Source organism: Chiloscyllium plagiosum, chromosome 8, assembly GCF_004010195.1.
Source record: "Chiloscyllium plagiosum isolate BGI_BamShark_2017 chromosome 8, ASM401019v2, whole genome shotgun sequence".
NCBI classification, from domain to species: Eukaryota; Metazoa; Chordata; class Chondrichthyes; order Orectolobiformes; family Hemiscylliidae; genus Chiloscyllium; species Chiloscyllium plagiosum.
This window is the reverse complement of record NC_057717.1, coordinates 73475604-73495292: the sequence shown is the minus strand read 5'-3', so window position 1 is coordinate 73495292 and position 19689 is coordinate 73475604. Positions and strand designations below refer to the sequence as shown.

General features: G+C 48.7%; 1 protein-coding gene across 1 annotated transcript in view; it reads right to left on the bottom strand.

Annotated features, from left to right (window-relative positions):
- The window catches only part of LOC122552144 (probable G-protein coupled receptor 139), a 70410-nt gene extending 51818 nt beyond the window's left edge, over positions 1-18592 (bottom strand). Inside the window, exon 1 of the mRNA XM_043694640.1 lies at positions 18500-18592. The gene's annotated coding sequence lies outside the window, so the exon portion shown is untranslated. The remainder of the gene's footprint in view (positions 1-18499) is intronic.
- Positions 18593-19689: the final 1097 nt, after the last annotated feature.

Sequence of the window (19689 nt, the reverse complement as noted above, 5' to 3'; positions counted from 1 at the left end):
GTCGTAAGTTCATGGGATGCCCTGCCAGTAGCAGTGGTGGACTTTCCCTCTTTATGGGCATTTAAGCGGGCATTGGTTAGGTATATGGAGGATAGTGGGTTAGTTTAGGTTAGGTGGGCTTGGATCGGCGCAACATCGAGGGCCAAAGGGCCTGTACTGCGCTGTATTCTTCTATGTTCTATGTTCTAATTCAAAACAGGCTCTGTTCTCCCCGAAATGACAGATGCCCCTCAGGCACCAATTCTCTGTAGTTACAGACACTCCCTGACCCCAGTCTCCATTTGCCCTAAAGTTACAGGCACTCCCTGATCCTAGTCTCCATATGCCCTGAAGGATCACTTGCTCCCTGATCGCAGTCTGCATTTCCCCTAGAAGAACAGATGTTTGCTGACCTCAGCCTCCATTTCCCCTGAAGTTCCAGTCGCTCCCTGACCCAAGCCTCCATTTCCCCTGAAGTCATACATGCTCCATTACCCCAGTCTTCACTTGCCCTCATGTTACAGAAGCTCTCCGACCCCGGTCTCCATTTCCTGTGAAATTACAGATACTCCCTGACCTCCGTCTCCATTTCTCCTGAAGTTCCAGTCGCTCCCTGACCCCAGCCTCCATTTCCACTGATGTTACACATGTTCCCTGATCCCAGTCATCATTTCAAAACCTGCTGTTACAGATGCTCCCTGAACCAAGCCTCCATTTCCACTGTAATTACAGACATTCCCTGACCCCAGGCTCCATTTCAAATCTTAATATCACAGACGCTCGCTGACCACAGTCTCTATCTCCCCTGAAATTACAGATGCTCGCTGACCCCAATCTCCATTTCCTCTGCAGATACAGTCACTTCCTGACCCCAGCCTCTATTTCCACTGAGGTTACACGCACACCCTGATCCCAATTTCCATTTCTTCTTAAATTATAGATGCTGCCAGATGCCCGTTTCCATTTCCACTGAGGTTACAGATGCTCCCTGACCTCAGCCTCCATTCAAAACTGCAGTTACAGATGCTCCTTGAACCAAGTCTCCAATTCCCTGAAGTTACAGACGCACCTGACGCCAGCCTCCTTATTTCCCCCCATTGACTAACACTCAACACTGGAGCCCCCCCCAGGGGTGCATACTCTGCCCCCTACTATACTCACTGTATACCCATGACTGCGTTGCCAAATACCACACTAATGCCATTTACAAGTTCACTGATGGTACCATTATCGTCAGTTGAATCTCAGATGGCGAGAAAACAGACCACAGATGGCAGGTGGAAGACCTGAAAAAATGGTGCACTGAGAATAACCTCGCTCTCAATGCAGCAAAACCAAGGAACCAATTATTGACTTTCAGCAGGATGTTACTCATGCCCTCCTACACATTAACAACACAGCGGTGGAACGAGTGGAGAGTGTCAAGCTCCTGGGAGCGGTCACCCACAACAAACTTTCTTGGACTCATGTGGACGAACTGATTACAAAGGCCCAACAATGTCTCTTCTTCCTCAGGCAGCTGAGGAAATTTGGCAAGATGGCGAATATCCTTGCCAACTTTTATTGGTGTGCCATCGAGAGCATTCTTTCTGCATGTATCACTGCCTGATATAGCAACCGTACCATTCAAGATCAGAGATGGTTTCAGACAGTGGTGAACTTGGCCCGAAAAATCACAAAGACCAACTTCCCAACTATAACATCCATCTACTAGGCCCGCTGTCAAGGAGAGGCTGCCAGCATTCTCAAAGACCCATCCCACCCTGGCAATGGTTTTCTCTAACCTCTGCTATCGGAGAGAAGGTACAGAAGCCTGAACACATGCACCAGCCGGTTTCATAACAGTTTCTACCGTCCGGTTCTTGGGATACTGAAGAGATTCACAAACTCTTAACATTCGCCTGTACCTGTGTTTTTGTTTTTACCACTGTTCCCTATTATTTACTTATCTATGCTACTTAACTATGTGGTCTGCCTGTATTGCTCGGAAGACAAAGTTTTTCACTATGCTTTGATACACGTGACAAATTCAATTCAGTTACAGACGCTCTCTGACGCCAGGCGCCATTTTTTCCTGACTTTACAAATGCTCCTTGACCACAGTATCCATTTCCCTTGTATTACTGACGCTCACTGACCCCAGGTTCCATTTTACCTGATTTCACAGACGTTCCCTGAGCGCAGACTCCATTTCTCCTTAACTGACAAACGCTCCCTGACCCCACTCCCACTTTCCCTTTAGTTACACATGCTCCCTGACCACAGGCTCCATTTCCCCAGAGGTTAGAGATGCTCCCTCACCCAGGATCCAATTGAAATCGTAAAATCACAGATGCACCTTTACCCCAGGCTCCACTTCCCCTGAAGTTGCAGATGCTCCCTCATCCCAGTTTCCATTTCCCCTGAAGCCAGGCTCCATTTCTCCTGAAGTAACAGGCACCCCCGGGCCCCAGTCTCTATTTCCCCTGCAGTTACAGAGGCTCCCTGACTCCGGACTCCATTTGCCCTGAAGTTACAAATGCTCCTTAACTGCAGTCTCCTTTTTTCCTGAAGGTACATCTGCTCCCTGACCCCAGCCTCCATTCCCCATCGTATTACAGATACTCCCTCACGCCATGTTCCACTTGTCCTGAAGTTACAGGGACTATCTAACCCTAATTTCCATTTCCCCTGAAGTTACAAACATTTCCTGACCCCATGCTCCATTTCTCCAGAAGGAACAGATGCTCCTTGACCCCACTCCCTTTCTCCCCTAAAGTTGCAGATGCTCCCTGACCAAGTCTTTGTTCCCACTGGAATTAAAACACTCCCTGACCACAGTGTCCATTTCCCCTGAAGTTACAGATTCTCACTGACCGCAGTCTCCATCTACCCCGAAGGTACAGCTGCTCCCCGATGTCAGAGTCCATTTCCCCTGAAGGACCAGACATTCCCGGACCCCAGCCACCATTTCCCCTAATGTTACAGATGATCCCTGACCCCAGGCATCATTTCCCCTGTAGTTACAGATGCACCCTGAACCCAGCCTCCATTTCCCCTGAACGTACAGATGTTCCCCAATGCCCCTGAAGTTACATACACTCCCACTTTCCCGTGAAGTTACACTCACTCCCTAACTCCAGGCTCCATTCCAAACCCTAAGTCACAGAAGCTCCCTGACCACAGTCTCCATTTCTCCTGAAGTTACAGATCCTCCTCGACGCCAAGCTCCATTTCCCCTGAAGGAACAGACACACTCTGATCCAGGTCTCCATTTCCCCTATATTTACAGACGCTCCATGACTGCAGTCTCCTTTTGCCCTGAACGTACAAGCGCTCCTTGACCCCAGTCTCCATTTGCCCTGAAGTTACAGACCCACCCAGACGCCAGCCTCCATATTCACCGCCCCCCCCACCCCCCCAACCCCCACAATGAGTAACACTCACATTGGAGCCCCCCCAGGGGTGTGTACTCAGCCCCCTACTGTACTCACTGTGTACCCATGACTGCATTGCCAAATACCAGACTAATGCCATTTACATGTTCGCTGATGATACCAAAGTCAGTCGAATCTCAGATGGCAACAAAACAGACTACAGATGGCAGATGGAAAAATGGTGCACTGAGAATAACCTAGCTCTGAATGCCGGCAAAACCAAGAACCATTATTGTCTTTTGGCAGGATGTTACTCATGCCCTCCTACACATTTACGAGTAGACAGCGTCAAGCTCCTGGGAGCGGTCATCCACAACAAACGTTCTTGGACCATTCATGTGGACGCACTGGTTATAAAGACCCAACAACGTCTCTTCTTCCCTCAGACAGCTGAGGAAATTTGGCATGACGGCGAATACCCTCGCCAACTTTTATAGGTGTGCCATCGAGAGCATTTTGTCTGGATTAATCACTGCCTGTTATGGCAACTGTACCATTCAAGATCGGAGACAGTAGCAGAGAGTGGTGAAATCAGCCTGGACAATCACAAAGGTCAACCGCCCATTTATAGAATCAATCTACCAGGCCCACTGTCAAGGAAAGGCTGCCAGCATTCTCAAAGGTCCATTCCACCCTGGGCAATGGTTTTCTACAATGTCTACCATCGGGGAGAGGATACAGAAGCCTGAACACGCACCAGTTTCACAAGTTTCTACCCTCCTGTTAGAATACTGAATGGACTCTCAAACTCTTAACATTCGCCTGTACCTGTGTTTTTGTTTTTGCCACTGTTTACCTATTATTTACTTCTCTATGCTACTTAACTATGTGATGTGCCTGTATTGTTCGCAACACAAAGCTTTTCAGAGCCTTAGTACACGTGACAATAAATTCAATTCAGTTACAGACGCTCTCTGATGTCAGGCCCCATTTTCCCTGATTTTACAAATGCTCCTTGACTACAGTCTCCATTTCCCTTGTATTACTGACGCTCCCTGACCCCAGGTTCCATTTTACCTCATGTCACAGACGTTCCCTGAGCGCAGACTCCATTTCCCCTTAACTGACAAACGCTCATGACCCCACTTCCACTTTCCCTTAAGTTACACACGCTCCCTGACCACAGGCTCCATTTCCCCAGAAGTTAGAGATGCTCCCTCACCCAGGATCCAATTGAAATCGTAAAATCACAGATGCATCTCTACCCCAGGCTCCACTTCCCTGAAGTTGCAGATGCTCCCTCATCCCAGTTTCCATTTCCCCTGATGCCAGGCTCCATTTCTCCTGAAGAAACAGGCACTCCCGGGCCCCAGTCTCTATTTCCCCTGCAGTTACAGAGGCTCCCTGACTCCGGACTCCATTTGCCCTGAAGTTACAAATGCTCCTTAACTGCAGTCTCCTTTTTTCCTGAAGGTACATCTGCTCCCTGACCCCAGCCTCCATTCCCCATCGTATTACAGACGTTCCCTCACCCCAGGCTCCACTTCTCCTTAAGTTACAGATGCTCCCTGACCCCACTCCCTTTCTCCCCTAAAGTTGCAGATGCTCCCTGACCAAGTCTTTATTTCCACTGGAGTTACAGTTGCTCCCTGACCAAAGTGTCCATTTCTCCTGATATTACGCATGCTCCCTGACCACATTCCCACTTTCCCTGAAGTTACAGCCACTCCCTAACCCAGGCTACATTTCAAACCCTAAGTCGCAAATGCTCCCCAACCCCAGTTTCCATTTCCCCTGAAGTTACAGATCCTTCCCAATGCCAGACTCCTGAAGGAACAGACAGTCTCCGACCCAGGTCTCCATTTCCCCTGTAGGTACAGATACTCCCTGACACCAGTCTCCATTTGCCCTGAATGTACAAGCGCTCCCTGATACCAGTCTCCATGTGCACGGAAGGTACAGATGCTCCTTGACCGCAGTCTGTATTTCTCCTGAAGGAACAGACACTCCCTGAAATCAGGCTCCATTTCCCCAGAAGGTACAGAAGCCCCCTGACCAAAGTCACCATTTTCCCTGGAGGAACAGATGCTCGGTGACCCAAGTCCACTTTTTTCCAAAAGGTACAGATGCTCCCTGACCCCAGCCTCCATTTCCCCTGAAGTCATAGATGGTCCCTGACCACAGCCTCCATTCCCCGAGGTTACACATGCACCCTGACCAGAGTTTTTATTTCTTCTTCAGTTGCAGATACTGCCAGATGCCCGTTTCCATTGAGGTTCGATACTCCCTGACCCCAGTCTCCATTCAAAAACTAATTACAGATGCTCCTGAACCCAGTTCCCCATTTCCCCTGAAGTTACAGATGCACCCTGACACCAGTCTCCATATTAACCTCCCCCAATGAGTAACACTCAACACTGGAGCTCCACCCCCCCACCCCCACCACAGGGGTGCATACTCAGCACCCTACTGCACTCACTGTATACCCATGACTGCGTTGCCTGATACCACACTAATGCCATTTACAAGTTCACTGATGGCACCATTATCGTCAGTCGAATCTCAGATGGCAACGAAACAGACCACAGATGGCAGGTGGAAGACCTGAAAAAATGGTGCACTGAGAATAACCTAGCTCTCAATGCAGCAAAACCAAGGAACCAATTATTGACTTTCAGCAGGATGTTACTCATGCCCTCCTACACATTAACAACACAGCAGTGGAATGAGTGGAGAGTGTCAAGCTCTTGGGAGCAGTCATCCACAACAAACTTTCTTGGACTCTTCATGTGGACGCATTGGTTACAAAGGCCCAACAACGTCTCTTCTTCCCTCAGGCAGCTGAGGAAATTTGGCATGACGGCAAATACCCTCGCCAATTTTTATAAGTGCACCATCGAGAGCATTCAGTTTGGATGTACCGCTGCCTGGTATGGCAACTGTACCATTCAAGATCGGAGACGGTTACAGAGAGTGGTGAACTTAGCCCGGATAATCACAAAGGCCAACCTCCCATCTATAGCATCCATCCACCAGGACCGCTGTCAAGGAAAGGCTGCCAGCATTCTCAAAGATTCATCCCACCCTGGCAATGGTTTTCTACAACGTCTACCATCGGGGAGAGGATACAGGAGCCTGAACACACGTATCAGCCGGTTTCATAACAGTTTCTACCCGCCTGTTGTTAGAACTCTGAATGGACTCTCAAACTCCTAACATTCGCCTGTACCTGTGTTTTTTGTTTCTGCCACTATTTACATATTATTTACTTACCTATGCGACTTAACCATGTGATCTGCCTGTATTGTTCGCAACACAAGACTTTTCATTGTGCCTTGGTACTGATGCTCTCTGACGTCAGGCCCCATTTTCCCTGATTTTACAAATGCTCCTGGACCACAGTCTCCATTTCCCTTGTATTATAGACACTCCCTGACCACAGGCTCTGTTTGCCTGAAGTTACACACGCTCCCTAACCCCAGGCTCCATTTCAAACCCTAAGTCACAGATGCTCCCTGATCACAGTCTCCATTGCGCCTGAAGTCGCAAATGCTCCCTGGCCCCAGTTTCCACTTCCCCTGAAATTACAGATCCTCCCCGATGCCAGGCTCCATTTTCTCTGAAGGAACAGGCGCTCTCTGACCTAGGTCTCCATTTCCCCTGTAGTTACAGATGCTCCCTGACACCAGTCTACATTTGCCAGGAAGGTACAGATGCTCCTTGACCGCAGTCTGTATTTCTCCTGAAGGAACAGACGTTCCCTGAAACTGGCTCCATTTCCCCTGAAGGTACAGAAGCTCCCTGACCAGAGTCTCTATTTATCCTGACGTTACAGATGTTTCCCGACCCCTGCCTCCGTTTCCCCTGAAGTTACAGATGCTCCTTGACCACAGCCTCCATTTCCCCTGAGGTTAGAGATGCTCCCTGACTCCAGCCTCCATTTCCCCTCACGTTATGGGCGTTCCATGAGGACAGGCTCAATTTTCCCTCAAGTAACAGATGCTCTCTGACTCCAGCTACCAGTTCCACTCACATTACAGACGTTCTCTGACCCCAGCCACTATTTCCCCTGACATTACAGATTCTCCTTGACCGCAGTCTCCATCTCCCCTGTAGTTACAGACGCTCCAGGAACCCAACCTCCGTTTCCCTGTCATTACAGATGCTCCCAGACTACAGGCTCTGTTTAAAACCCTGACATCACAGACGCTCCCTGACCCGAGTCTCCATTTCCCTGAAGTTACACACGCTCCATGACCAGAGTCTCCATTTCCCCTGAAGTCACAGATGCAACATAACCGCAGGCTCTATTTCAAACCCAGAGGTTTCAGATGCTGCTGGACCACAGCCTCAATTTCCCCTGAAGTTACAGATGTTCACTGATACCACTACTTTATCCCCCCTGAAGTTACAGATCCCAGCTACCATTTTCCTTCAAGTCACAGATGCTGCCTGATCCCAGCCTCAATTTCCCCTCATGTTACAGATGCCCCCTGACCCCAGGCTCCATTTCCCTTCACGTTACAGATGCTCCCTGACCCCAGCCTCTGTTTTCCCTGATGTTACAGACATTCCCTGACCCCAGACTCCATTTCTACTTAAGGAACAGATGCTCTCTGACTGCAGTCTCCATTTCCCCAGAAGTTACTGATGTTCACTACCCCATCCTCCGTTTCACCTGAAGTTACAGTAGGACCTTGACCCCAGCCTCCAGTTCCCGAGGTTACACACGCTGCCTGCCCCAGTTTCCACTTCTTCTGAAGTTACAGATGCTGTCTGATGCCAGTTTCTATTTCCCGAGGATACAGACGCTCCCTGAACGCAGCCTCCATTTCACCTGTCATTACAGACGTTCCTTGACCACAGGCTGTTTCCCTGAAGTCACACGCTGCCTAACCCCACGCTCCAATTCTCCTGAAGTTATAGACACACGCTGACCACAGCCTCCGTATCCCGAGGTTAGATGCTCCCTGACCCCAGTCTCCGTTTCAAGAATTGCACTAACACATGCTCCCAGACTCTAGCCTCCATTTCTCCAGAAGTTACACATGCGTCTGATCCCAGTTTCCATTTCCTCTCAATTTACAGGCCATCCAGTCTCCAATTCAACTCCTGCAGTTACACAGTCCCTGAACCAACCCTCAATTTCCCCTGAAGTTGCAGACATTTCTTGACCCAAGTCTCCTTTTCCCCAAACGTTACAGATGCTCCTTGACCCCAGTCTCCATTTGCCCGGAAGGTACAGATGGTCCTTGACCGCAGTCTGTATTTCTCCTGATGGAACAGACGCTCCCTGAAACTAGGCACCATTCCCCCTGAAGGTACAAGTGCTCCCCGACACAAGTCCCCATTTCCCCTAAACTTACAAACACCCTCTGACCTCAGCCACCATTTCCCCTGACGTTATAGATGCTCCCGGAACCCAGCCACCATTTCCAACGACATTACAGATGCTTCCTGACCACAGTCTCCATCGTGTCTGTAGTGAGACGCTCTCTGAACCCAGCCTCCCTTTCCCCTGCCATTAAAGACGCTCCCTGACCGCAGGCTCTGTTTAAAACCCTGACGTCACAGATGCTCCCTGACCAAAATCCCCAATTCACCTAAAGTTACAGACACTCCCTGACTCCAGACTCCATTTCCCTGGAAGTTACAGGCACTCCCTGACACCACTCCCACTTTCCCTGAAGTTACAGGCACTGCATGACCACAGGCTCTTTTTCCCCTGAAGTCAATGACGCTCCCTAACCCCAGGCTTCAGTTCAAACCCAGAAGTCACAGACATGCCCTGACCACAGTCTCCATTTCCACTGAAGCTACAGATGCTCCCTGACCCCAGGCTCCATTTGCCCGAAGCAACTGATGCTCCCTGACTCCAACTTCCATTTCCCCTAACATTACAGATGTGCCCTAACCTCAGGTTCCATTTCCCCTCACGGTACAGATGTGCCCTGACCCCAGCCTCCATTTCCCCTCACATTACAGATGCTCCGTGACCCCAGGCTCCATTTCCCCTGAAGCAACAGATGCTCCCTGACCCCACTCCCACTTTCCCTGAAGTTACACACCTCCATAACCACAGGCTCCAATTCCCCTGAAGGCTCAGACACTCCCTAACCCCAGGCTTTATTTCAAACCCAGAAGTCACAGGCGTGCCCTGACCACAGTCTCCATTTCCCTAGAAATTACAGATGCTCCCTGACCCCAGCCACCATTTCCTGTGATGTTACAGACACTTTCTGACCCCAATCTCCATTTCCCCTCACGTTATAGAAACTCTCTGACCCAAGGCTCCATTTTCCCTGACGTTACAACTGTCCCTGACACTAGGCTCCATTTCCCTTAAGTTCTGACACTCCCTGACCCCAGCCTCTATTTCCCCTGAAGTTACAGATACTGCCTAACCCCAGGCTTGATTTTCCCGAAGTTACAGATGCTCCCTGACCCCAGGCTCCATTTCCCCTGAGATTACACACACTCCCTAACCCAGGCCTCGTTTTCCTTGAAGTTACAGATGCTCGGGAACCCCAGGCTCTATTTCCCTGGAGTTGCACACACTCCCAGAGACAGTCAGCTGAGCTGACAGACTGATCTACAGAAAGACGCTGAGGAAAGAAGGGAATCGGCAAGAACAATTTCTAAATTAAGGTGACCTTGAGTTATTGGCAGCTGCACCCACACCCGTTAGTCTTTGTGTGGATTTGTTCATTTTCTTTTCCAGTTTACAGACTCGCGCAACGGACCGGTGATATTTTGATGGGATCGGTGAGTTCCAAACACCCTGCAGAAAGGGACAAGTAAATCTTGATTCGCTATGCAGGGCAGCTAGTGTCTGCTGTCACGAGGAAAACACATAACCGCCACAGGAAATATGTTTGAATCCAGAGGAAGATTGGGGATACCTTGGTTCTGCCAGGTCACTTGCCGATATTGTTTGAGAGATGAAATATAGAGGGCAGCTGTTGCTTTTGTTGCATCCAAAGAGAGGAATGCTGCCCAGAAGAGAAAAAAAAATGCTGTTAGAAATGCTGATACAATTCTGCCTACTCAGCCACAAGATACTAGTGTGAGTACTCAACAGGGTCCTCAGAGAGAGAGAGAGTGTGTGTGTGTGTGTTTGGGAACTAAAAAAACGATTTATTTTAAGGGATTTAAGGAATCATCAGGGATTATGAAATGCAAGTTTTGTTAAGAAAAGGTAATATTCATGAAATATTAACCCACCAGTTCTTCTTGCAGACCATGACAACCCTCCTGTCAATTCCTAACTAGTCACATTTTATGCCTACATGAAAGCGATTCTTACTTAAATTTGAATCAGTTTAATATAGAGGAACACGACATTATAATTTGACACCAGCATAAACCTGCTCTCAAATTCCCCCGTAATTTGATGCTACTGCCAAAGATCAATTTCACCCCTGTCACCTCATTGGACTAACCAAAGATTGACTAAAGGAAGGAAAAGCAGTAGCAGTGTAAATCCTGGCCTTAGCAAGAGTCTGCTCAATTTTTAAAAATAATAATCTAAACCTAACATTGAGGAAAATCACCTCAGACTTTAACATTTGTTCATTGTGTGGAGGAATTACACGAACTTTATATAATTTAGTTAAATGTTGCAAAACTGAAAGGATCCTAAACCAACAATATTGTTTTCAGGAAATGATACAAGCCAAATTAATTTGTTTTTCTTTGCTTTGGACTTGTTTGTTTCCACTTAAGACTGCTGCATCGCATTGGCAATTATGGAGTCCCAGTCAGAGCTTTATTCTATATCAATTTCCCTTCCTCACTGAGAATTGAAATTTCAGTTCAACATTACATCGTGAAAAATCACATAAGATAGTATTGTTAATATCTGCATGGTGGACTTAGGCCATTATTTGTGCATTAGCAGATTTGTGCATTAATGCAGCTGTAGTCATTTCACAGCCTACAACATCGTAAATGAGCAATAACTGATCTGAACTGCTTAAGAACCTAATCTGGGATTTAAATTAAGGGACTACAACCAGGTAATTATAATGGATTTCAGAGTCGGAAACTGTGTACATTTTACATTTTATAATTGAATTTTGAATCAATGAATTTTCAGTTTATATTGATTATTTTTAAAATGCCCTGGTCACTTGTTGCGTTTCCATCTCTCAATTATAGATAATCGTGTTAACAGTGAATATTTTTTATAACCAATTGTATTAGCCCCAAATCACAAAATCAGAATTAATTTGCAGGATTGATTGGTTTTACACCACAACACGTGGTCAGGGATCTGTGTCATTGCCTCATAGTTAATTTGAAGCATTGCTGCATTGATTTATTATGACTTAAAGAATGGAAGGATCAATCCAACAGGAAATGGAAAGATACCTTACTGGTCAGTTGGAGGAATTATACATGTGATCGGGGGATAGAGGTATGTACAGCAGATAGAACTCTCAAAAGCTGAGAGAAGTTAAAAGCTGAGTGTGAATGTAGACGAAAAATAAAGGGAACAGGAGAAACAGGGTAAGGCCACTAAGACTGAGAAATATAAAGAAAAAGTTAAATCAACAACACTGTAAAATAAAAGAACTTACATTCTACTCAGAATCCCAAGCCTATGTCTGGCATACTGACCTTATTTGAGAGGAGGAAATCGGGATTTTATTCCAGGATACTCTCTGAACCTGTAACATCTTCTGATAGTCCCCAGCACACCCCCTGATTATAAACCTTCCCTTATTCTGAAGGTGAGGAGTCCAGTATTTTGTAACCAGCTGCAAGCCGACATGATGGGAGTGAGCAGCCTGAGACATTGTAAACCAGGGGCAATCTGAAATGAGAGTACTGTTCATGACAGAAGCCCATGACCATAAGGAGAAACAGGCCCAATTTGCTTATTTTGTCCAAAGAACAATACAAATGTAAAGGCAGCAAAATTCTGGGAGTGACGTGAATACAAATGGCTTGCGTTATAGGACTAAAATAAGTGGCCATCTGTCTGACGGAAGTGGTATACAGCCCACAAATGAAAATAATCGAGATGCTGACCCTCACCTTTATTTAACACAATGCTTTTGCAATGTATTCTTTCTGATGTCGCTGAAATGATCTGGACAAACAATATGAACTAGTCCAAGAATTCCCAGTCACATGATGAGGTGGTTGTCTACTGGATCGAACTGGACTGAACCACAGTGCAAGCTATAGGTAAAGACTGGATATGTCCAGCGACCTCACAACCCCATGTGGCAACCCACTGGGGGCAGAACCTATCTCAGATGCTCGCCCAGCAAGCATTACTGAGCAACCCTTTCCTGAGGGGACCATGGAAGTGGGGACAGGCAGGCCCCACTTTTACACCTAAGGTACTGGGAACAAGACAGCGAAATCCTCCAGAGACAAATGGCGGGCCCTTGCTTTAACTGGGGAAATATGGGCACTGGAGAGAGGCGTGTCCTTAGCATTACTTTGCATCTAATTCAAGGATCAACATGCTTGCATCCTAGCAAATGGAAAATCAGCCAATATACCCCGACCCTCATGGTGCTTTTGGTGTGACCCAAGATTACAGAGCCTTGTGGTAACATGGAGGATTTAACTTCCATGGGACAACCTATTAGTTATGCTGTTTTGTCCAATAAACCTGGCAGTTATCAAGATGTCCGGCTCACGCTGAGACAACTGATACAGTCTCCAAAGGAATGAGCAGATAGATGCTGCTGCCAAGCAAGCAACCTTTTACCCCAAACTTCTGGTCCCACTGACTCCCTAGCAAAAGAGACAATATAAGGATGTGTATGCCAGACCTGGGTAAGGTACAGAGATCACAGAGAAAGCCCCTGCTGAAGAGTACAAAGTATGGCCTCAAATAGGAAATCCCCTCGATACTCAAGCCAAAATGTGGGTGACCCCTGCTGGACAAGGTTGTGTTCCTTTTTTGCTTATTTTAGTTGATTATATGCATTACTGTACACCCTTGTGCCAGTGAGAGAATAGTCAATTCTCCATTACAAATTTGGTAGCACCCAGATTTTCAGAGAGCAACTGAGAAAACAGCTGAAGCATGTCTGATTTCAGAAAAAAAGACAAATACTGTAAAAGAGATTTCCTGCGTTTGTTGAACCACTTCATTGCCTGATGGGATTTTTACTTGTCTATATCTTGCTTTTATAGAATTACGTTGAATACATTGTTCTGAATATTGTCTGATAATAAGACAATATTATCAGACAATTGTATAAGACTCTGGTGCGGCCACATCTGGAGTATTGTGTGCAGTTTTGGTCGCCATACTATAGGAAGGATGTGAAGGCACTGGAACGGGTGCAGAGGAGGTTTACCAGGATGTTGCCTGGTATGGTAGAAAGATCTTATGAGGAAAGGCTGAGGCACTTGGGGTTGTTTTTATTGGAGAAAAGAAGGTTTAGGGGTGACTTGATAGAGGTATACAAGATGATTAGGGGTTTAGATAGGGTCGACAGTGAGAATCTTTTTCCACGTATGGAGTCAGCTATGACAAGGGGGCATAGCTTTAAATTAAGGGGGGGTAGGTATAGGACAGACGTTAGGGGTAGGTTCTTTACTCAGCGAGTCGTGAGTTCATGGAATGCCCTGCCAGTAGCAGTGGTGGACACTCCCTATTATGGGCATTTAAGCGGGCATTGGATAGGCATATGGAGGATAATGGGCTAGTGTAGGTTAGGTGGGCTTGGATCGGCGCAACATCGAGGGCCGAAGGGCCTGTACTGCGCTGTATTCTTCTATGTTCTATGTTCTAACAGTAGGTGTGTTTAATACATGAATCAAAATCATCTCAACACATGACACTGTTGCCACAACAATGGCGGACAAGTGGGAAATATCTGCATCAGTTAACGAAAACTCTTCAAAGTTTACATTCACAGAAGCGCCAAGCCTAAGAATTAGGACTGGGGCAAATTGGAGCCTAGGTGGAAAGGCCCGTTCCTCATCCTGCTGGTCACCCGCACTGCAGTCAAGGTCAAGGGGAGGCCGCATGGACACACACAATGCTAAAGAGGGCCAAGCTCCCAGAGGAACACCAGGAGACCCTGTCAGAGTCACCTGTTCAGCTTCAGTCAGTGAATGGCTAAGCCTGATCGTTCTGCCTGTCACCATACTTTTTCTTATCTTGCTTTCACTCACTATATTTCCTCTGACCAGAATCTCCCTCTCCCTTGTAGTGAGACACTCCCTGAACCCAGCATCCATTTCCCCTGTTGTGACAGACACTCCCTGACCACAGGACTCATTTCCCCTGATGTTACAGATGTTCCCTGACCCCAGTCTCCATTTCCACTCACGTTACAGATGCTCCCTGACCACGGCCTCCATTTCTCCTGAGGTTACAGACACTCCCTGACCCAGCCTCCATTTCCCCTCAGGTTACAGACATTCTCCGACCCAGCCCCCATTTCCCCTCAAGTTACAGATGTGCCCTGACCCTAGCGTCCATTTTCCCTGAATTTGCAGGTGTTCCCTGACCCTAGGCTCCATTTCTCTTGAAGGAACAGATTTTCCCGGACCCCAGCCTCTATTCCCACAGAAGTTACAGATGCTCCCTGATCTCATCTCTATTTTCCTTCAAGTTGCAGACACACCCTGACACCATGCACAATTTTCCAACCATACAGACAGGCCCTATTTCCCTGAAGTTACACACACTTCCTGACCGAAGGTTAATTCCCCTCAAGTTACAGATGCTGCCTCATCCCAGTCTCCACTTCCCCTGAAGTTACAGATGCTCCCTGACCCAAGGTCTATTTTTCCCCACACATTACAAACAGCCCTGACACCAGGCTCCATTTCCCCTGAAGTCACCGACGTTCCCTGACTCCATTCTCAATTTCCCCTGTAGTTACAGATGCTCCCTGAATACTGTCTCAATTTCTGCTGCAGGAACAGATGCTCCCTGACACGTCATCATTTCCCCTGACGTTACAGACACTCCCTGACCTCAACAGCCATTTCCCCTCATGTAAAAGACGCTCCCTGACCCCCAACATCCATTTTCCCTGCAGTTACAGACTACAGACTCAGTTTTACCTGAAGTTACAGACGCTCCCTGACACCAGGCTCCATTTCCCCTGAAGTTAAAGACACTCCCTGACCCCACGCTGCATTTCAAGTCCTGAAGTTACAGACACGTCATGACCAAAGCCTCAATTTCCTCTGATGTTACACATGCTCCCTTACCGAGATACAATTTTACTGAAGTTACCGACGCACCCTGACCCCGGTCTTCATTTTCCCTGAAGTTAGAGATGCACCCTCACCCAAGGGTCCATTTTCCCTGAAGTAATAGAGGCTCCCTGACCACAGTCTCCATTTCTCCTAAAGGAACAGACGCTACTTGAACCCAGCGTCCGTTTCCCCTGGAGTTACAGATGCTCCCTGACCCTAGTCTCCATATTCCTTCAAATTACAGTCACTCCTTGACCCGAGCCTCCATTTCCACTCGTGCTATAGACACTCCCTGACATTAGGGAGGGGCCCTAACACCAGGCTCAATTTTCCTTGATGTTACAGATGCTCCCTGAACCCAGTCCCCTGAAGTTACATACATTCCTTGATTGCAGGCTCAGTTTCCCCTGATCTTACAGAAGCTCTCTGACCCCAGCCTCCATTTCCCCTCAAATTACAGATGATCCCTGACCCCAGGCTTCATTTCCCCAGACATTATACGTGCTCCCTGACCCCAAGCCTCCATTTCACTTGAAATTACAGACACTCCCTGACCGCAGTCTCCCTTTCCCCTGAAGTTATAGATGCTCCCGGAACCCAGGCTCCATTTCTCTCGAAGGAACAGACGCTCCCTGACTGCAGCCTCTATTTCCCCTGAAATTACAGCCACTCCCCAACTCCAGCCTCCATTTCACCTCACATTACACACGCTCCCTGACCCAGGTCTCCATTTCCCCTGAAGTTACACACGCTCCCTGACCCCGGTCTCCATTTCCCCTGAAACTACAGACGCTCCCGGAACCCAGGCTCCATTTCTCTCGAAGGAACAGACGCTCTCTGACTGCAGCCTCTATTTCCCCTGAAATTACAGCCACTCCCCAACTCCAGCCTCCATTTCACCTCACATTACACACGCTCCCTGACCCAGGTCTCCATTTCCCCTGAAGTTACACACGCTCCCTGACCCCGGTCTCCATTTCCCCGAAGTTACAGACGCTCCCTGACCCCGGTCTCCGTTTCCCCTGAAATGACAGACGCTCCCTGACCCCGGTCTCCGTTTCCCCTGATGTTACACACGCTCCCTGACCCCAGTCTCCATTTCCCCTGAAGTTACAGATGCTCCCTGACCCCGGTCTCAATTTCCCCTGAAGTTACACACGCTCCCTGACCCCGGTCTCCATTTCCCCTGAAGTTACAGATGCTCCCTGACCCCGGTCTCCATTTCCCCTGAAGTTACAGATGCTCCCTGACCCCGGTCTCCATTTCCCCTGAAGTTACACGCGCTCCCTGACCCCGGTCTCCATTTCCCCTGAAGTTACAGATGCTCCCTGACCGCAGTCTCCATTTCCCCTGAAACTACAAACGCTCCCTGACCCCGGTCTCCATTTCCCCTGAAGTTACACACGCTCCCTGACCCCGGTCTCCATTTCCCTTGAAGTTACAGATGCTCCCTGACCCCGGTCTCCATTTCCCCTGAAGTTACAGATGCTCCCTGACCCCGGTCTGCATTTCCCCTGAAGTTACACACGCTCCCTGACCCCGGTCTCCATTTCCCCGAAGTTACACACGCTCCCTGACCCCGGACTCCATTTCCCCGAAGTTACAGATGCTCCCCGACCCCGGTCTCCATTTCCCCTGAAGTTACACACACTCCCTGACCCCGGTCTCCATTTCCCCTGAAGTTATAGACGCTACCTGACCTCGGTCTCCATTTCCCCTGAAGTTATAGACGCTCCCTGACCCCGAACTCCATTTCCCCTGAAGTTACAGACGCTCCCTGACCCCGGTCTCTATTTCCCCGAAGTTACAGACGCTCCCTGACCCCGGTCTCCATTTCCCCTGAAGTTACACACGCTTCCTGACCCCGGACTCCATTTCCCCGAAGTTACAGATGCTCCCTGACCCCGGTCTCCATTTCCCCTGAAGTTACACACGCTCCCTGACCCCGGTATCCATTTCCCCTGAAGTTCCAGACGCTCCCTGACCCCGGCCTCGATTTCCCCTGAAGTTACACACGCTCCCTGACCCCGGTCTCCATTTCCCCGAAGTTACAGACGCTCCCCGACCCCGGTCTCCATTTCCCCTGAAGTTACACACACTCCCTGACCCCGGTCTCCATTTCCCCTGAAGTTATAGACGCTACCTGACCTCGGTCTCCATTACCCCTGAAGTTAGACACGCTCCCTGACCCCGGTCTCCATTTCCCTGAAGTTACAGACGCTCCCTGACCCCGGTCTCCATTTCCCCTGAAGTTATAGACGCTCCCTGACCCCGGTCTCCATTTCCCCTGAAGTTCCAGACGCTCCCTGACCCCGGCCTCCATTTCCCCTGAAGTTACACACGCTCCCTGACCCCGGTCTCCATTTCCCCGAAGTTACAGGCGCTCCCTGACCCCGGTCTCCATTTCCCCTGAAACTACAGACGCTCCCTGACCCCGGTCTCCATTTCCCCTGAAACTACAGACGCTCCCTGACCCCGGTCTCCATTTCCCCTGAAACTACAGACGCTCCCTGACCCCGGTCTCCATTTCCCCTGAAGTTATAGACATGCCCCCTGCCCCGGCTCCATTTCCCCTGAAGTTACAGACGCTCCCTGACCCCGGTCTCCATTTCCCCTGAAGTTACACACGCTCCCTGACCCCGGTCTCCATTTCCCCTGAAGTTACAGACGCTCCCTGACCCCGGTCTCCATTTCCCCTGAAGTTACAGACGTTCCCTGACCCCGGTCTCCATTTCCCCTGAAGTTACACACGCTCCCTGACCCCGGTCTCCATTTCCCCTGAAGTTACAGACGCTCCCTGACCCCGGTCTCTATTTCCCCTGAAGTTATAGATGCTCCCTAATCCAGCAGCCATTTATTTTCCCGTTATGAACGAGTTCACAGAGGGGCTGTGTTATCTTTTTCTTTTCATTCCGTTTTGGCTCGAAGTAGCCCTTACTGAAAATGACTAAGTTATTGATTGATTACTTTCTTACCCACCACCGTCTCCCGAATGCGGACCCCACAGCTCCTCCGTGCATGCGCAGTTCGCACCCTTCCACCCGAGAGCTGCGCATGCTCACGAAGCAACACCGCAGCCGCTCATGCGCAGTCCCACTCTATTACTCCTGCAATTCGGAGTGGAGAGGGAAGTCTCAGAAACGGGAATTGCTGGAGAAAACAACCCACAGAATTAACATTTCGCTTCCAGTGAGATTGAGTCTCTCGAACCAGGGAAGCAGTGTGTGTAAATGCAAAATACTGCAGATCTGAAACACGCAACAGAGAATGCTGGAAAATGTACTTAGCTAATCCGAGTGGACAGAGAAACAAATTTTTCGAGTTCGGTGACTCTCGGAGCTGGTACTGCAGACATGGGCTCAAATCCCAATGATTTGTGTGTGGGAATTTCTATGCAATCAGCTATAATGGGAATTTAGAAAGGCAATTTCAGTAACAAAGCTTCTTTACAACTTCAGTGACAAAGCTTCTTTCTCCTGCATGGAAGTCAAGACCCCCTGGAATGGTGGAGAGAGCCACCCTGGTGCATGGCTGAGTGACAGCCTTATCATGCACATGTTGTGTTAAAATCACAAAAACGGATAACTAGGCTTGACAGGACAAGGTATGAAACGTTCCCGGTTACAGAGTAGTTTGTACAGTCCTGAAAATGTGTTGCTGGGAAAGCGCAGCAGGTCAGGCAGCATCCAAGGAGCAGGAGAATGGACGTTTGGGGCTTGAGCCCTTCTTCAGGAATGAGGAAAGTGTGCCAAGCAGGCTAAGATAAAAGGTAGGGAGGAGAGACTTGGGGGACAGGCATTGGAAATGTGATAGGTGGAAGGAAGTTAAGGTGAGGGTGATAGGCCGGAGTGGGGATGGGGGCGGAGAGGTCAGGACGAAGATTGCAGGTTAGGAAGATGGTGCTGAGTTCGAGGGTTGGGACTGAGACAAGGTGGGGGGAGGGGAAATGAGGAAACTGGAGAAATCTGAGTCCATCCCTTGTGGTTGGAGGGTTCCTAGGCAGAAGATGAAGCACTCTTCCTCCAGGCGTCGTGTTGCCATGGTCTGGCGATGGAGGAGTCCAAGGACCTGCATGTCCTTGGTGGATTGGGAGGGGGAATTGAAGTGTTGAGCCATAGGGTGGTTGGGTTAGTTGGTCCGGGTGTCCCAGAGGTGTTCTCTGAAA